The following is an 18,495-nucleotide window of genomic DNA, read 5'->3' as shown; positions in this document are numbered from 1 at the left end:
TTTTGACTGTGGCAGTATATACATAAATCTAAATGTGTGATAAAATGGCGTAGAATTAAATACACACACACACACAAGTACAAGCAATACTTGAGGAATATGAATAAGATTGGTAGATCATACACATGTCAATGTCCTGGTTGTGATATTGTCCTATATTTTTTCCAGATGTTACTGTTGGGGAAATAGAGTAAAAAGTATGCAGGATATTGTTCAATTTGTTAGAACTGCATGTAAATCTAAAATTATCTCAAAATAAAAAAGGTAATTTATAAAAAGAATCCCCCCCAAGAAATTTAAAAAGATGGCCTCTTTAATTTTAACTTCGAGATGAGGAGGAAGTAGTAAGTTTGGTGTTGAAAACCTACACACTGTGCCACAGACTGGGAAGGAAGGAAGCAAGCAGTTAATCCAGCCAGAGTGTTCAATGTGAGTTATCTGTGTGAGAAGATTGTTCAGCTACCTCCTAGCCAGCATAAATTAGGTAAGTAGTGTGGGAAGAGACTTTTCACAAAGAAGGAATAGTATGAATGGAACTACGTAGATAAGAAGCAACATGATAACAAATTATGAGGGGCAGTATGTGATAAGGGGAGTAGTAGAGACGGAGATGGGAAGGTAGGTAGCAGTCAGGCCATCGAGTATCTTTTTTTTTTTATACTCAAGAGATTGACATTTTTATATACATGCTGAGGAGCCAATGTCATGGTTAGGTGTGAGACCTAGACGTTCATTCTGTCTCTACGGAGCCGGGAAGTGAATTGGATCTGAGGGCACTAGATTTAGAAACATTCATATCTCTTAGACAGACATAATCTCTTTTAATGTGACAGAGGTAGGTGGTGATAATGAGGAAGGAGAAGAGAGGAGAGATTAAAAAAACTATGTGTATATATATATATATATATATATATATATATATAGGTTTTAAAGACATTGATCATTTGTAGAGAGTTAAATAATGTGAGGGACCTAGGATGGGTTTTTCCTTAAGTGACTGAGTGTGTGATGGGCTTTTGTTAGAGGTAAAGAACCCAGGAGGACCAGCAGGTCTGAGGGGAAGGAAAGTGGGTTCCCTGTTAGCCTTCTGAGCTTGAGGTGACTATGACAGCACTTGGTGATTGTAAATCCCCACTACATTTGCCCACTACTTTATGTATGTCCAGATGTTCCCTAAATTTCTATCATAAGTTCTATAATATTTTACCTCACTTCTTTTGGTTTAAACTACTAAATTGAAAGCCCTCAAAACAAGGACTATTTTTTTCTTTTTTATCCTAAGAATCTAGTTCATTGTCTGATACATAATAAGTGTAATAGGAGGTATAAACAGACTGTTTCTGTCTCAGAATATTTGTGAGGCCTTAAAGGCCAAGAACAATACAGTTATTTCCACTTCTCCCACATTCTAAAAGTTCTAAATACTTTGGTAAGACATGTTAAGAGATAGTAATAAGATGTTACCAGCAGTAACCACCTCTCCCTTTTCTTACTGTTATTGTTGTAGAGGGGGTTGGGGTATTGTACAGAACAAGGAGTGATAATCTGGGGGGAATGAATCGTTGGAGTGCTGTGGCATTTGCTCTCCCTACCTTTTGGAGGAAAAGAATAAAGTGTGTCTCTGTCACCTTAAGTCAGGTGAGTGGGCCTTCAAGGAAATAATTTGGAGAGCCTGATATGCATCTTCTGAAGAATGAGGGATATTGGAGTCTGGGATCTTACTGTTCTGTGATAAGTCAGAAGGTAAAAACACTGATTACTTATGTCTGAAACATCAAAACAAAGCAAGAGGAGGACTGTGATGGCAGAAGCTGCATTTTCCTGTAGGCAGGGCAAATGTATTTAGGACCTGATGAGAATTCTCTAGGTGGTTGGCCTAGGGCCACTTTAAAAGCAGCAGTCCTAAAATGGATAAGGGGTTTCTATCAGAAGGGTGAGTACCATGCAGACCAAGGCCTGGGGGGGATGGTAAAAAAGGGAGTGGATGCACTAGCAGCAGCAACAGGGTGATCAGGGAACTTATTAGAAATCAGATTCTCAGACCTCACTGGACCGACTGAAGGAGAAACTCTCAGGATTAGACACAGCAACCTGTCCAACAAACTGTACAGTTGATTCATGCTGAGTCGTGTGGAAGTCTGATAACCATTGCATTAGAGAATGAAGAGGTGAGTGTCACACTGTGCCAGTGTGGTCCATGGCAGTCCTGAGCTGTAGAAGAAACAGAGTTCCCAAGCAGATCAATTGGACTTTTGGATCGGAGATTATTTTTAAATAACTGAAACTGAGGCTTTCTCTTGTACCACAAAGGACTAAAGAATTGATGGACCATGCTTGAAAGAAGAAGAAAGAATGAGATTGGAGAGTGTGTTTGATAAGGAAAGGGGAAAAATAGAGTTGTTTTCTGATTGTTCCCTATAGAGCTCAGTTCATTCAATAAACTTGTCAGGAATGTATCAAATAAATGTGTCCATAAATTTGAGTAAATGTACAAGTCTGAAGTTCAAATGAAAAGGCGGAAGAAGAGATAACAATTTTGCTATATACTGCATATGGATGCTAGTTAAAACAATGAGAAATGTGGAGAATTATAGAAAGGTTAGGAAACCAAAGACAGGAGTCTGAAAACCCCAGTATTTAAATAGGAGCTGGAGAAAGAAGTTCTCATGAGGCAGATGGAAAAAAAGAATTGTTAGAGATGTCAAAGAAAAGCCAAGAGAAAGTAGTAAAATGTATGGCAAAGCAGGATAGTCAATTAAGAAAAAAAGAACAAGAAAGAAAATTGACTCACTTTAATTTTGTGTAGAGATTCAATAGTATTGGATGTGAAAATGTGGAGTAATTTTTTCCAAGAAGCTTAGAAAGCAGCAGAGGTGAGAGAAGCCAGTAGCTGGGGTTTGGAGGTGAAAAATGAAGGAAAGCATTTAATTCACATGAGACAGAATGTGTGGATGTGTATATGTTTTAGGGTAAGAGCCTTTAGACATAGAGATGCTCAGAATTTAGGAACAGGTTGTAGTGAAACAACATGATCCAGAAAGAGTAGAGGAAGGAAGTGAAAAAGGGCATTGGTTAAATAGCTGGTTGTTTAAACAAAATTTCACAATGATTCACTCACAATAAAAATTGAATGACTACTAATTATCAAAGTAGAGTACTTAGACAGTAAATGGTTGTAGAAATCCTTTAGCTGTCTCATAAATTTCAGACACTGATGGGACAGCTTGTTCAGTACAGGGGATTCCCTTCTTTATCAAGATGACACAATGCTGGTCTGACCCACATAAAGTAGGAGAAAGAAGAATAACAATTTTTAAAAAAATCAAACACATTCACATATATATTTTTATTACCTAAGAGTTAAAGTAGCTTGAGCAATGACTAAGTTTAGAATATGGCTATGGGGATGGATGTCTCCGGTGTAGCAAGTAGGATGGTTATTTGGAATATTGGGTCAAGGAACTGGAAATGCAGTGTGTTGGGTGGAATTTTTTATATGGACATAATCCTTCAGGGTGATAGTAAGGATTTGAATGGAGTAAGGCCAGAAAAGCTAGTAACAAGTTTATCAGTGGAAGAGAGGAAAATGGCAAGAATGAGTAATGAAAGCATGAGGAAAAATAGCTGGTTACATAGCCAACTGGCATGGGCCTCCAAAAGCACTGGACTGGTTTTTACAAGAGAAATCATCAATAATAGCTTGGAAAAGCCACTGAGGAACCAAGACTACACCAGTCTCAGCTGATACCCATACAGCAGTGTAAGAGAATGGTAACTTCCTCTTAAATGTTCTGCAGGGAAATCTGTTTCCACAAGGCCACAAGTTTAAAGGGAGAGGATGAGATTGTAGTGGAATAGATGTTTTCAGAATTCACAATGGAAATATTTAGGAGCAAGAATAAGAGGAAAGAAAGCATTGTAAGAGTGTATTGGTAAAACAAGACAGAGTAACTTATGGAAAAAGCTTACATCTTGGGTGCTGGTCAAGGGTTTCAAGGATGTCGAAGAATGGTAGATAGTAAACTTTGTGTAATGGGCAACATTTATTAAGATGTATGCAAAGAGAATACAATATAGAGTTGGTTGTAAAGAAAACCATAAATGTTATTATATTGAAGTTGTGAAACCCTCTCTGCTATGTCATCAGTTAAAGAACAGATTCTAGAAGTGTTTGGAGTTTTATATGCCTGTAATAAGTTTATGAAGCCACTAAACTTATCTAGAGACATGGTTATAATACTATAATCAGATATATATATATATCGGACAGATATTCTTATGTGGAAACCTTTCTCATATTTTATAGTCACTAATCACTACTATCCTTACATATAAAGTACTTTTATTCACTATTTCAGAGGTCATACTTTTAGCTAAGAGAATAGACATTCTAATTCTATTATTAAAATTTTACCTATGTCATGCTTTTTCTCTAGGGCAACAGTAAAAATGTGAATATTTAATTAATGTTAGGATTTTGCTATATGATTATCAATTTTATATTCATAAAAATCATTTTATATATTATAATATATTGAATTTCTGACTTCCCAGAAATAATTTCAATAAAGAGTATTTTAAAATGGGGCAGTTCCAAGCATATTTGCTCTTTAAAATGCGGATTAAAAACAATTTTAATGCATTTCCTTATATAGTTGGCTTTAGTATATTTTAATTTTTGTAATTAAAATAAGGAATTTGCCAGGGTAGGTAGGAAGGACTGAATGCTCACCACATGCAAACAATTCACAGTTCTTCCCAAGACATTCTCCTTGTATCACCATGGTAACAGCCAGGTAGGTTGGCTGTTGGGGTAACATCACTGATGGCAGGTCCTTTTCTATACAGTCCAGTAAACGATTGTCAAGAACTTGTTTTATGCATTCACTTCTATGCCAGGTTAAGCCAGGGGCTGTGATTTTTACAGAACTAGGGTGCATTTATAGATACATATTTTGGGGATGAGATGGTTAACTCTGTCACCTCAGCTCATTCTAAACCTCAGGAACTTCAGACTTCTAGGTAAATTGGTTTTGTGTATCCAGGAACAGATGGGAAAATTGGACTGTGCTCTATCATGGTAGAACTGATAATGGGGATTTTGATTAAATTTCTTCAAATTCTATTCCAAAAAACTTCTTACCATCACACCATTTAAATTATATTGAATGGACGTAGATGTTTTAACTGATTCTTAGGTAAACAAAGGGGATTAAGTTAATTATCAACATGAATTTCTTCCATTGTAGGCATTAGATACCGAATACATGGATGTCCTTTCAATGACCTTAATGCCTTGTCATTATGAAGGGACAGATGAAACTGGATGGCTGTGCCTTCCCTGGCACACAATGTTAAATTTTGAGTTTGTTCAATATTTAAGTACAGCTGAATATCTATTATTTATAACTCAATTAATTAACAATTTCCTTACTCATTGCCACATTATAATAAAATATTTACTTTATGTATTTAGAAATATGCAGTTATATTTATATTCATGATAAAATATCCAAGCTGCTTTTCTAAGAACCCTGATAAATTCTGTTTAGACTTAATTTAGAGCAAGAAAAAGGTCAATACTGCAACTGATACAAAGAGTTAAAAAAACATAAAAACAGGCCTTAAAGAGTCAGGAACCATGCAACTCTAGAAATTACAGTCATTTTTTTTTTTTGGCGGTACTTGGGCCTCTCACTGTTGTGGCCTCTCCCATTGCAGAGCGCAGGCTCCGGACGCACAAGCTCAGCAGCCATGGCTCACGGGCCCAGCCGCTCCATGTCATGTGGGATCTTCCTGGACCGGGGCACGAACCCGTGTCCCCTGCATTGGCAGGCGGACTCTCAACCACTGCACCACCAGGGAAGCCCCTACAGTCATTTTTAAAAAATCATTCATATTTTCTTTAGAGGACTACATTGTTTTAATCATGACTAAAGCTGTTTCATTCCAGAAGCATCTCTGCTCTAAAGTCCTGAGAAAGGAATTGGCCCAGCCTGAGTCACATGATCATCCTCTGCATAGGAGCCCGAATTCTGCAGTGATTGGTAGCTTTACCAGAATCACATTGAGCAGGAGAAGCTATTTCAAGAAAATTGAGCTTGTACTACTAATAATCAACACACAATTTATTTTTATTATTTATTTTGCATACTTTTCTTGATACACCTCTCTCTTTCTTTCCTTCTCCCCTCTCTCACACACACATGCACACACACACCTTTTTCCCTATATGTATTCACTTCCAAATATGTCACTGTTTACAAAACTGACCCTCTTAAAATTGCAAACCAATTCACTGATTTGTCAGAGAGACAATCTTTAAAAAATGTCTAGCTGAAGCCTACAAAGGCCAGTGTCACAAGGCTTCTTTTCTCCAAATCCAATATCATTAAGGAATATTATGGACTTATGGAGGACTCAATGTTAAAACAAAAATATTTCCCAAAATTATGCATAGCAGAAGTGAAGAGGAAAGACTGAGCTTCCTGTCCAATCTCCAGAGTCTGAAGCGTTCTAAGATCCTAATTTTCTATTCCATTAGTCACAACTCATGAATTAGTGTAGATCTTGACCCCAGGTCATCACTCTTTTTAAGCAAAGTAGAAAAAAAAATGTAATGATTGACATTTTTGCCTAATCAGAGAACTTTCCTTTTGTCCTTAGGGATTTCCTATTAATGAGGCTGTAATATTCCAGTTGATGTCTCGTTGCTGTAGTCTGCATATTTTCAGAACCGTCTGTAGTTTGGGCAAGAGATTTTTCATTGCTTAGTTAATTGATCTGAGGCACGCCTCTGATTTCAGTGGTTGGTGGTGTGGAAGTGGTATGTATGTACGGCACTTCAGAAATAGTAGCTTGTTAATGCAGTGTTCCTTCTGAGACTGCCCAGGCCTCCCTTAGATGAGCCAGGTTTCTCTGATGCCACAGAGTGGCTACACATTCCCAATTTCACAGCCAGATGAGTAAGGGAAGGCTGGGTCCATGTTACCATCTTAGATTGCATGTTCACGTGCTGGACCAAGGGTAGGTGTGCTGTCACCCTCAAAGCAAAATCTGTTCCTCAAACCATATGCAAATCCTCTGGATGAAATTCTTTAACTTTTATGATTCCACTTGACTGATTCCAGGTTTCCTTTATTTGAATTTGTTACCTTTGAATTTATGTTACCTTGTAAATTATGCGAGGGGTATGGTATGAGGAGAAGGGTTAATTCTTTTCTATAGGGGAAGCACATTCTCTTCAATATGATAAGACACAATAATAAAGGATAATTCTCGAGGGATTTGGGAAGTTGGGATTCTTCAAGGCTTTTAGTCCTCTGAAACCGTATGATCAGCCTTAACTTTTCATCTAGCAGCCAGATGTCAATAAAATCCAGCAATTTCCACAATCAATCTCTTCATACTATCTTCAACAACAGATACAAGCAGCAAGCTATTCTTTCATTATTGTTACATAAAGGTTCTAAAAGCTAAACATTTCAAATTTTAGTTTGTTTTTCTTTTTTTTTAAATTTTAATATTCAGTGCTTTGAAAGCAACCTGTATTTCTTTGGTTAAAAAAAAAAAACATTTCTCATCTCCTTTGTATTGAACTATCTTAGCAGTTGCTTAGTCTCCCAAACTTTACCAAAAGCTTACTCTGAAGCCACATGGAGTAGGCTGATTAATGCATTTGGCACTGAGAGACATGGACTAATTCTAGCTCAATCAGAATATAAATGGAGATTTCAATTTCATATGCCCAATCTGAGTTTGATAACTAATTCAAAATACCCCATGTTTCATGAGGATCTTTTCTGTATAGCTCCTCTCTGGTATCAATTTTTGTATCACTTAGGTTATTCAGTTATCATAAATAAACTCCAACTTCAAACTTAAACAATAAAAAGGAATAAAGGAGAGTAAAGGAGGATTTATTTTAAGAATTGTGTAGTTCAGAAAATCAGAATCATCAATAGAATAAGTTCTCAAGAACAACAGAAATCAGGGCAGCTTGAGATCTCAGCAGAAGGCACTTTGGGGGACATCTCTTCAGGATGATGCAGTAACAATTCAGTTCTAACCACTTCATCCCCATGTGTATCTGGAAGAAAATCTGAATTGGGTCATGACCTTATGTAGGAGGCAGAGGTCTGATTAACAGGCTCATTAGATCCATTGGTAGTAGAAGTCTGATCCTAAAGTAATATTTGTGGGGAAGATAACAAAGTTGTGGGGGTTTTGTTTTTATTTTTCTATGTTTTTTCCAAAAATTTTACTTCTCTTTCTTCTTTGGAGATGTTTTACATGATTGGAAATTATTTTCAAATTAATTATGATCTCCATTATATCTCCAAACTGAAGTCTCAAGGTTGCCCGAATGATAATAATGCTTATCATTTATGCAATGTTTAAATACAAAGCTCCTTATGGTTAGAATTATTTTAATCTATTAGAAGCATAATTATGTTAGCTGAAGTCTCCCTACTTTGCTGTACTAATGTGCCACTTTCAATAGGAGTAACTGTGATGACAAGAAATGGACCTTGAGAAGTTCCCCCATGTACTTCAAGCCCCATATGTCCCCAAAAGAACTAATTATTTTTCTTCTCAAAGGTATTTACCCAACTGAATTTTCTAGCCTTTTTAGTTAAACTTAACTCTGTTCATTCATATCTCCAAGCCAAAACCCTTATAATTATTAACTCTTTTCTCTTGAACTCTTCTCCTCCAATTAGACACTAAATCCATTTACATATATCAGGAATATCTCTCAAATTTGGCCATTTCTTTTGATCTATGCTTATTACCCTTTTCAATACAGGTCTTTAATGTCTTTCAACTGCAGCAGCCTGGTAAATGCTCTTGTCAACACCATTTTATCCAGTTTATATATATATGTTATATATAGTCTCACTGTCACCAGATTTATCTTCATAAAAATGTCTTAATCACATTTTGCTAACTAAAATATTTCTGTTGGTTCATTATTGCCTGCAATATAAAATTGAATACTGCCATATGGTGTAGAAGGCAGCCAAACTGGCACACAATTTGGACTCAGTTTACCTCTTTCATTTTATATCAGATATAATCATCCCTATCTTCTCCAAAAGCTTTTGCTTCAGCAAAACTGAGATTATCATTTTATCAAGATGGCAACTAAGATTTATACTTTGGTTCCATGACCTTACACAGAGGTGTTTCTTCTGCTAAGTGATTCTCTTCCTGAATATTCATTCTTTTCCTGCATGCTCGTGTTCATTATTCAAAACACAAAACAAATGTCAATTCCTGACTATCTCTGCTTACTCTGAGAGTTTACGTGCACGCTAAGAACATTGCAATCTGTGGAATAAATAATCCACAAAAATTAATATGAATTTATTACTATCATTATCATAATTATTATTATGTTACATTGTAATTGCTTGTTACATGGCTATCTTCCTGAGCAACTTCTGAGCTTCTCAGAAGCAAAGGACATGTCTAATTCACCTTGGGTGTGCCCAGTGCCTAGCATTGAGCATGGCTTTTTATTTGGTATTCATTAAGTTTTATTGAACTAATAAATCAATGATTGAATCTTCTAAAACTGAAACATGACATTTATCAACCACAAAAATTTCTGAGTTGTGAAGTCTAAAACAATATATTTTTTTCCTCAGAAGACCTTAGGAGTTACTTAGTCATTGTCTAGACTTATTTTACATGTTTTAAGAAAATCTAAACCTTTTTCACCCAATGTAAAGTTGACCTTTGTTCACCCTCAGAAAATTAACAGTAAGAGATCTATTTTAAAACAGCATGCTTGTTTTGAAATCTTGTCTTTCCTCATTAAGATAAAGGCATGCATTAACTATTTTTGTAAAGAGTATCTTCAGCTGATCAAGTATACTTTGATGTATCCTTAAACATTCATCTTACCAGAATGAAAAGAAACTTCTAATCAAAGTGGTTCTCACTAAAGCTTGGCCTAGTAGGAGGTAGAATGTGTACTGAGTGAAGAAATAGGTCTCCCAGGCAACTTGCACTTTGAGACCTATCCAGATATGTCAGAAATGAAAACCTTCAAATGATTTCAGAATGTTCTATTTCTTTGTCAAAAAATGTTTTTTCAAGTAGCAATTTTAAGAAATATTAACTTGATAACTGAGAAGTATAATGGAGACGAATGGGTAGTAAGTTCTTGATCTCTTTCATTTTTCTTGAATATAAAGATTGTAGGGGCCAAAGAAAGTGAAGAAAAACACATGTGTGGTCCTTGAAAAGTTATATTTCTGTTCTTTGTGTGAATGCAGCATTGTAAATGCTCAGGGTAAGACACACTTTAGTACTAAATATTAGTTGTTTCAGGGACCCCAGTACTATATGAGGTATCTTTGTGTTACAGGGCGGAGACTCCATGCATTGACTCATGCAGCAGATATTGCCAGACATTATTCTAGATTCTGGTGGTACAGTGGTACAAACAAAACCTTTGCCCTCGAGGAGCTCACCATCTACTGGAGGGAGAAATACAGGAAAATATAAACAAGTGGACTATAATATAATGACAGGTAAATAGATGGAGAGTACATATTTTAGGGTGGTTAGGGAATGACTCTCTGAGTAGGTGTCACTTCATCCAGGCAGGAATGTACTTACAAGTGTGAAAATCATGCGAAAGGGAAGGAAAGAACACTTGCAAATGATCTGGAGTGGGAAAAAGCTTAGTGTATTCCATTAACAGCAAGAAGGCAAGTGAGAACAAAGCCCAGGGTTGTAGAAGATGAAATCAAGAAGCTGGACAAAGGCAAGATCCTTTAAGACATTGTAGGTTTAGGTAGGATGTTTGCATTCATTTCATATTGGATGGGAAGCCAGTGAATAGCTTGAGAAGCAAAGCAATACAATATTTGCATTCTTAAAATATGATTCCAGCCATTGAGTTTTGGGGTCAAGAATGGAAGTAAAGAGACTAGTTGGCAGGCTCTCATTGACCTCAAGGGGACAGGTAGCTCGGGGCATGAGCTTAATGCTGAGTATGGTCAGAGTTGGGATATATGTTGAAGGTAGGGCTGATAGAACAAGTTGATAGGGTGGGTATTGTATTACTGTACTCAGGATGCCAAAACAACAGACTAACTGGCTCAAACAACAGAATTTTTTTTTTTTTTTCTCACATTTCTGGAGGCTAGAAGTCTGAGATCTACGTTGGTTACTTATGAGGGCTGTGAGAGAAGGTTCTATACAGGGCTTTGTCTTTGGATTGTAGATGGCAGTTTTCTGCCTGTACCTTCTCTTCACCATTTTTCTGTATCTGTCTGTGTCCCAATTTCCTCTTCTTATAAGAATATCAGTTATATTGGATTTAGGCCCACTCTAATGATGTCATTTTTCTTAATAACCTCTGTAAAGATCCTAACACCAAATATGGTCATATTCTGGGTTACTGGGGGTTAGGACTTCAACATATGAATATTTTTAGGGGGTAAGACACAAGTCAGTCCATAGCAGACAAAGAGCCATTTTGAAAGAGATGAGTTGGGATAATTTCTAAGCATTGGCCTGAGTAACTGGTAAATTTATATTACTGAAGGGTAAGAATATGATTGGTCAAGTGTGAGGGTGATCATAGAGGGAAAAAAAGATTTATGTTCTGTACAACTATATTGGAAATGTCCATTAGATAGTTGGGTATATGAGCCTGATACTCAGAAAAAAGATTAAGGCTGGAGGTACACATTTGAAATGCTTCAGATAGACATTTGGAATGCACTGGGACAGAGATGGTGTTTAAAGTCAAGGGATGAGATGAGAACACCTAGAAAGTGAATGTGGAAACTGAAGACTTCTGAGGACTCAATCAAGGGACACTATAAAAATCTAAAGGCAGAAAAAAAAGAGCAGTCAGAAAAGGATATTTAAAAGGAACAGTCACTGGTTCAGAAAGAAGACCAGTAGGATATGTTTCCCTAAGAGTCAGGGGAAGAGAGTGATTCACGGGGGAGATGGTCAACTGTGTACAATGCATTTGTGAGAGAAAGGTGAGAACTGAGAAATTAACCACTGGGTGTGGCAAGATGAAGGTGACCATGGAATAATTCTTTCAGAAAATTTGTGAGGAACAAGCACAGAATGGGTTGAGAACAGAATAGAAGATGAGGACAAGGAATCATCAAGTACAGTACATTTTGTGGACTTTGCTATAAAGATGAGCAGTTAGGCAAGGTGGAATCAAGGGAGGGTTGTGTTTTGTTGCTTTGGTTTCATTTTAAATTGAGAAATATTGTGAGATGTGTCTATGAACTAAAGAGAAACAATTCAGTAGCATGGGAAAATTTGATGATACAGATGAGAGAGAATCATTTCAACAGCAAAATTCTTGCAAGGCAAATGGAACAAAGTTTGTTGCACAATATATTGTGATAGGAGGGAAGGCAGATTTTATGGAAACATGTATGAGTGGGTTATTAGATTTGTTGGTGGGAAGATGAAGTAATTCTAATCTGATGACTTCTAGTTTGGTTGTTCCTTTATAATGAAACTGCAAAATCTTTTCACAAGTATACTTTATAAAATATTTGCTTTAAAGCTTTATAATGTATGGAAAAAGGTATTCCTATTGTAGATTTTATATCATGATGCCAGTGGGTTTTATTCCTTGTTTTTAAAATTATGTGAAGATATTTTGTTGGGTGGTATAAAGGCTGAAGATTCAAATAATGAGTTATAAAATAAAATTTGAAATAAAAATGTAGCAGAATGTGATTTTTTAAATCCCAAATGAATGTTAAAATGTTTTAGCTATTTAAAGATTTAATATATTAAATAAAAAATAAGAATTAATAAATTTAAAATATGAGACTGAAATCATTTCTCTTTCAGTTTTCATATTTCCCTTTCTTTCCTTTTCTCCCTACGTTTCCTCATTATTCTACTTACATGTCTTTCTTCGTTCTATCAGTCTCCTTTGAATCTACAGATTACTCATGTAGAGGTAATTCCAAAGATAAATTACTAAGGAGTTCTCATAATTGCTTAGTCTGATCTGCTGTCAGATGTCCAGATTATTTTTCAGACTTTAAATAAGTTTTGAAAAGTGAAAATCTAATTATCTATTTTGACATGGGAAATAGAGAGGCAAGACAGGAGACATTTCTTAGCTTCTCCTTTAAGAGATACCTTGTTTCTCTTAAATTGTCTGGATTATTAACCTAAAGCTAAAGGTGGGTCATATCAATGCATATGTTAGAAGTCAGAATAGTGGTTACCATTGAGGGGTAGAGGTGGATTGTGACTGGAGAGGGCATGAAGAGATTCTGGGGTGCTGGTAATGTTCTGTTTCTCATCTAGGTCACTTTGTCTGGTTCATGCTCCATTGTGGTCCAGTAGACTCCTCGAGGGCAATCAGGCTGCACCATTCTTCCCTCTTTTTGTGCTTCCCTCCATTACATATACTCAAAGCAGTTCTGCTAAGTGCAAACTGTGTCTCATGCTTGACTTGGTATTTATTGTAGCCCCTTCTCTAAATTTAGAGATGATCTTGAAAGGAAGAGCAGAGGGTTAAGATATTTTAAGATACAGGTATTGATTGCTTAATACTCCCCTCTGATGCTGACACATTACCTGTGAAAGAAATACATCATGAAGATGTTTTCCCTTAGAGTGAGAATCTTCCCATATCTTTCATCAGTCCTTCAGGCAAACAGATACATGATGGGTACCTAGGGTGGAGAGACTTGAGGCTTACAAGTGATTCTTTTTAACCCTACAGCTCTTTTAAGTCTGTTGTTTTTGTTATTTGATATAAGGTCACAGGATTACCTTCTACCCTTTAAGGCAAGATAATATTCCTCAATGTCTTGTGATTTCTATCAATTAAAGATTACACATATGAATTCTGGGAAACTCCACATAACTTAAACATTTTATTAACTACCTATTTTTATGATCTTTTCTTCCTTCAGTAGCAGTTTATAGATTTGTAAACTATAGAAATAAAGTTTGTGATATATAGCTTTATCTAAGGCAATATAAAGGTTAGAGGTATAAAACAGGAATCACTTCATTTACTGTGATGATGGGTATATAAGATACGGAAAACATTCTATTTGAGGATAATCCATTTCTATCAATTCAGTCAAATTAGTTTGGAACATATTGCTTGGTGGAAAGGAAACCAGCTACTGTTTTCTAATTTTTAAAAATATGTGCTGCATTTCAGAAACTTATGGTGACTTTGCAAAGTACAAATGACAAATTTCAAACTTAAAATGGTATCTTGTAGGATAATGCTAAATTTTACCTGAAGGTTTATCTTTTGTCATGGCAGTGATGACATTGCACCATTTTTTATGTTTCTATATTAAGATGATAAAACATGGAAAAATATTGGTTCCACAGAGAATTGCAGTAATTGCTCTGACCCTGAAGGGTGACACAGGAACACCAGGAGAGACACAGAGTAATGATAGTGCCTCTAAGCAGAAGTTACCCTTTTCATGAAAATGCTACAATTTCCTTCTGTGCCTTTTACTATAATCATTGATGGCAATGGTTTAATCTCATTTTTATAGTTCTAAATAATGTAAATCACCACAAACCACACTTAACATGGAGAATAGGAAGTACAATTAGTCACTGATTTATTGCTTCAGTGAATGTGCAAGTGAGCATAATAACCTTGCCATATTTATAAGAGATAAGAATAATGTCACAGAGTTACTGGAATTGGGAACTAAAAGGTGAAACAAAAACCTTGACTCTACCTGGAGATTTCTTACTTTATTCCACATGATCTGTATTTCCATGGTCTGCTTGAGGATTATCTAGAGACTGAATTTGTGTATATTTCTTGACAGAAAATTACCAAATGTTTCCAAATTTTGCTACCCAAAGGAACACACACAATTAGCAGATTAATTGTTTTATTTATTGGTGTACATTTTTCTCCCAAGACTATTTTCTCCTGCATAGAAGATGTGCTTCATGCTTTTAAAGAATCCAATTTACCAGCCTAATCTATCAGACCATCACTTTATGCAATTTAACTATGTCATATTATTTTAATCCAGAATATAGACTTAAGAACAAAAGGGATATTTTTACCCTGAATTTTTCTTCAAGCTCAGCTGGTTTTAATATTCTGTTTTCTTCTTCTCAGATATGGATCCATCTGCACCCCTTGTACACATTTGTACACTCTATAGTTTACTCATCATCTGTCCAGAATATAGAACAACCCCAATTTTAAGCAGAAGGGATTTAGGCAACTCTAACATAACACTCTGGAACTCAACATTAAGACACCCTTCCTGCTTGTCTAATTCAGACATATTTATCTCTGTTCTAAAAACTCAATTTTATTTTTTTCCTTAGAGACAGTTTGCCTCATTAGTTAGGATCGCAGTTACTCCAGGACCCTAATTCTTTATTTGTCTTGCCAGATTTTGCCCCAGACTTCCCTCCACCAATCTCCCCTTCACCCCCAAAAGAGCATTGCTTACCAAAATATATTCTTGGAGGAACTGATTTCTCAGGCTGATTCAGCACAAACAGATGTTTCTATGATCAGGTACATTTCATAAATTCTACATGCTGTATGAATGGTTTTCCATTCATACAGGTGGAATGTTAAAGGAGCTTTGGTTAAACTATATATATAACACTGTCTCCACCATACCAACACAAAAAAACCCTCATTTTTCCTAAATAGTATCTATCCACGATTTTAACTAGGACCTTAATCACGTAGGACCAGTCTTCCTGAATGCCAAAAAGCACAGTGTAGACTTCAGATGCTACCTAGATACTTTTTAATGCCTCATTTTCCCCCATGGCCTTATGACAAATGTTTAATATCACCTCTGTAGTTATAAAAAGAATAAATTAGGTCTGAAGAGCCAGGTGTGAGGCCTCTGCCCCCGGCACTAAGGCAGTGAGTGAAACTAGAAGGCACAAAGGGAAAAAAAGGGAGAATTCCTTGTAAAATATGAAGAAGGAAAACTTCTTGATCCAACAGACTGGAAAACTAATGCAAGGAACACACTGAAGAAGACTTGAAGCCGTGTGGCTGACAGGGTCTTGGTACTCTGGCGGATGTCAAGGCTGAGGTTCTGAGTGGGAGAGCCGAGTTCAGGACATTGGTCCACCAGAGACCTCCTGGCCCCACATGAAATCAATCAGCGAGAGCTCTCCCAAAGATCTCCGTCTCAACGCTAAGAACCAGCTACACTCAACAACCAGCAAGTTCCAGTGCTGGACACCCCATGCCAAACATTAGCAAGACAGGAACACAACACCACCCATTAGCAGAGACGATACCCAAAATCATAATAAGGTCACAGACACCCCAAAACACACCACCAGACATGGTCCTGCCCACCAGAAAGACAAAATCCAGCCTCATCCACCAGATAACAGGAGCCAGTCCCTTCCAACAGGAAGCATACACAACCCACTGAACCAAACTCACCCACTGAGGGAAGACACCAAAAACAATGGGAACTATGAACCTGCAGCCTGTGAAAAGGAGACCCCAAACACAGTAAGTTAAGCAAAATGAGAAGACAGAGAAATATGCAGCAGATGAAGGAACAAGGTAAAAACCCACCAGACCAAACAAATGAAGAGGAAATAGGCAGTCTACCTGAAAAAGAATTCAGAGTAATGATAGTAAATATAATCCAAAATCTTGGAAATAGAATGGGGAAAATACAAGAAACGTTTAACAAGGACCTAGAAGAACTAAAGAGCAAACAAACAATGATGAACCACAAAATAAATGAAATTAAAAATTCTCAAGAAGGAATCAATAGAAGAATAACTGAGGCAGAAGAATGCATAAGTGACCTGGAAGATAAAATAGCAGAAATAACTACCACAGAGGAGAATAAAGAAGAAAGAAGGAAAAGAATTGAGGACAGTCTCAGAGAACTCCGGGACAACATTAAATACACCAACATTCGAATTATAAGGGTCCCAGAAGAAGAAGAGAAAAAGGGACTGAGAAAATATTTGAAGAGATTAGAGTTGAAAACCGCTCTAATATGGGAAAGGACGTAGTCAACAAGTCCAGGAAGAGCAGAGAGTCCCATACAGGGTAAATCCAAGGAGAAACACACCAAGACACATATTAATCAAACTATCAAAAATTAAATACAAAGAAGAAATGTTAAAAGCAGAAAGGGAAGAGCAACAAATAACCTACAAGGGAATCCCCATAAGATTAACAGCTGATCTTTCAGCAGAAACTCTGCAAGCCAGAAGGCAGTGGCAGGACATATTTACAGTGATAAAAGGGAAAAAGCTACAATCAAGATTACACAGCAAGGATTCTCATTCAGTTTCGACAGAGAATTTAAAACCTTTGCAGACAAGCAAAAGCTAAGAGAATTCAGCACCACCAAACCAGCTTTACAACAAATGCTAAAGGAACTTCTCTAGGCAAGAAACACAAGAGAAGGAAAAGACCTACAGTAACAAATCCAAAACAATTAAGAAAATGGTGATAGGAACATACATATCGATAACTACCTTAAATGTAAATAGATTAAATGCTCCTAACAAAAGACATAGACTGGCTGAATGGATACAAAAACAACACCTGTATATATGCTGTTTACAAGAGACCCACTTCAGACCTAGGGACACATACAGACTGAAAGTAATGGGATGGAAAAAGATATTCCATGCAAATGGAAATCAAAAGAAAGGTGGAGTAGCAATTCTCACATCAGACAAAATAGACTTTAAAATAAAGACTATTACAAGAGACAAAGAAGGACACTACATAATGATCAAGGGATCAATCCAAGAAGAATATATAACAATTGTAAATATTTCTGCACCCAACATACAAGCACCTCAATGCATAAGGCAAATGCTAACAACCATAAAAGGGGAAATTGACAGTAACACAATTATAGTAGGGGACTTTAACACCCCACTTTCACCAATGGACAGATCATCCAAAATGAAATTAAATAAGGAAACACAAGCTTTAAATGATACATTAAACAAGAGGGACTTAATTGATACTTATAGGAAATTCCATCCAAAAACAACAAAATACACTTTCTTCTCAGTGCTTACGGAACATTCTCCAGGATAGATCATACCTTGGGTCACAAATCAAGCCTTGGTACATTTAAGAAAATTGAAATCATATCAAGTATCTTTTACACTCACAACACTATAGGACTAGATAACAATAACAGGAAAAAAACTGTAAAAAGTACAAACACTGGAGGCTAAAAAATATGTTACTAAATAACCAAGAGATCACTGAAGAAGTCAAAAGAGGAAATCAAAAAATACCTAGAAACAAATGACAATGAAAACACAATGGCACAAAACCTATGGGATGCAGCAAAAGCAGTTCTGAGAGGGAAGTTTATAGCAATACAATCCTACATCAAGAAACAAGAAAAATCTCAAATAAACAATCTAACCTTACACCTAAAGGAACTAACTAGAGAAGGAAGAACAAGCAAAACCCAAAGTTAGTGCAAGGAAAGAAATCAT

The sequence above is a fragment of the Delphinus delphis genome, chromosome 5 (assembly GCF_949987515.2).
Source record: "Delphinus delphis chromosome 5, mDelDel1.2, whole genome shotgun sequence".
In the NCBI taxonomy this organism is placed as follows: Eukaryota; Metazoa; Chordata; class Mammalia; order Artiodactyla; family Delphinidae; genus Delphinus; species Delphinus delphis.
Note: the sequence above shows the minus strand (reverse complement) of the source record.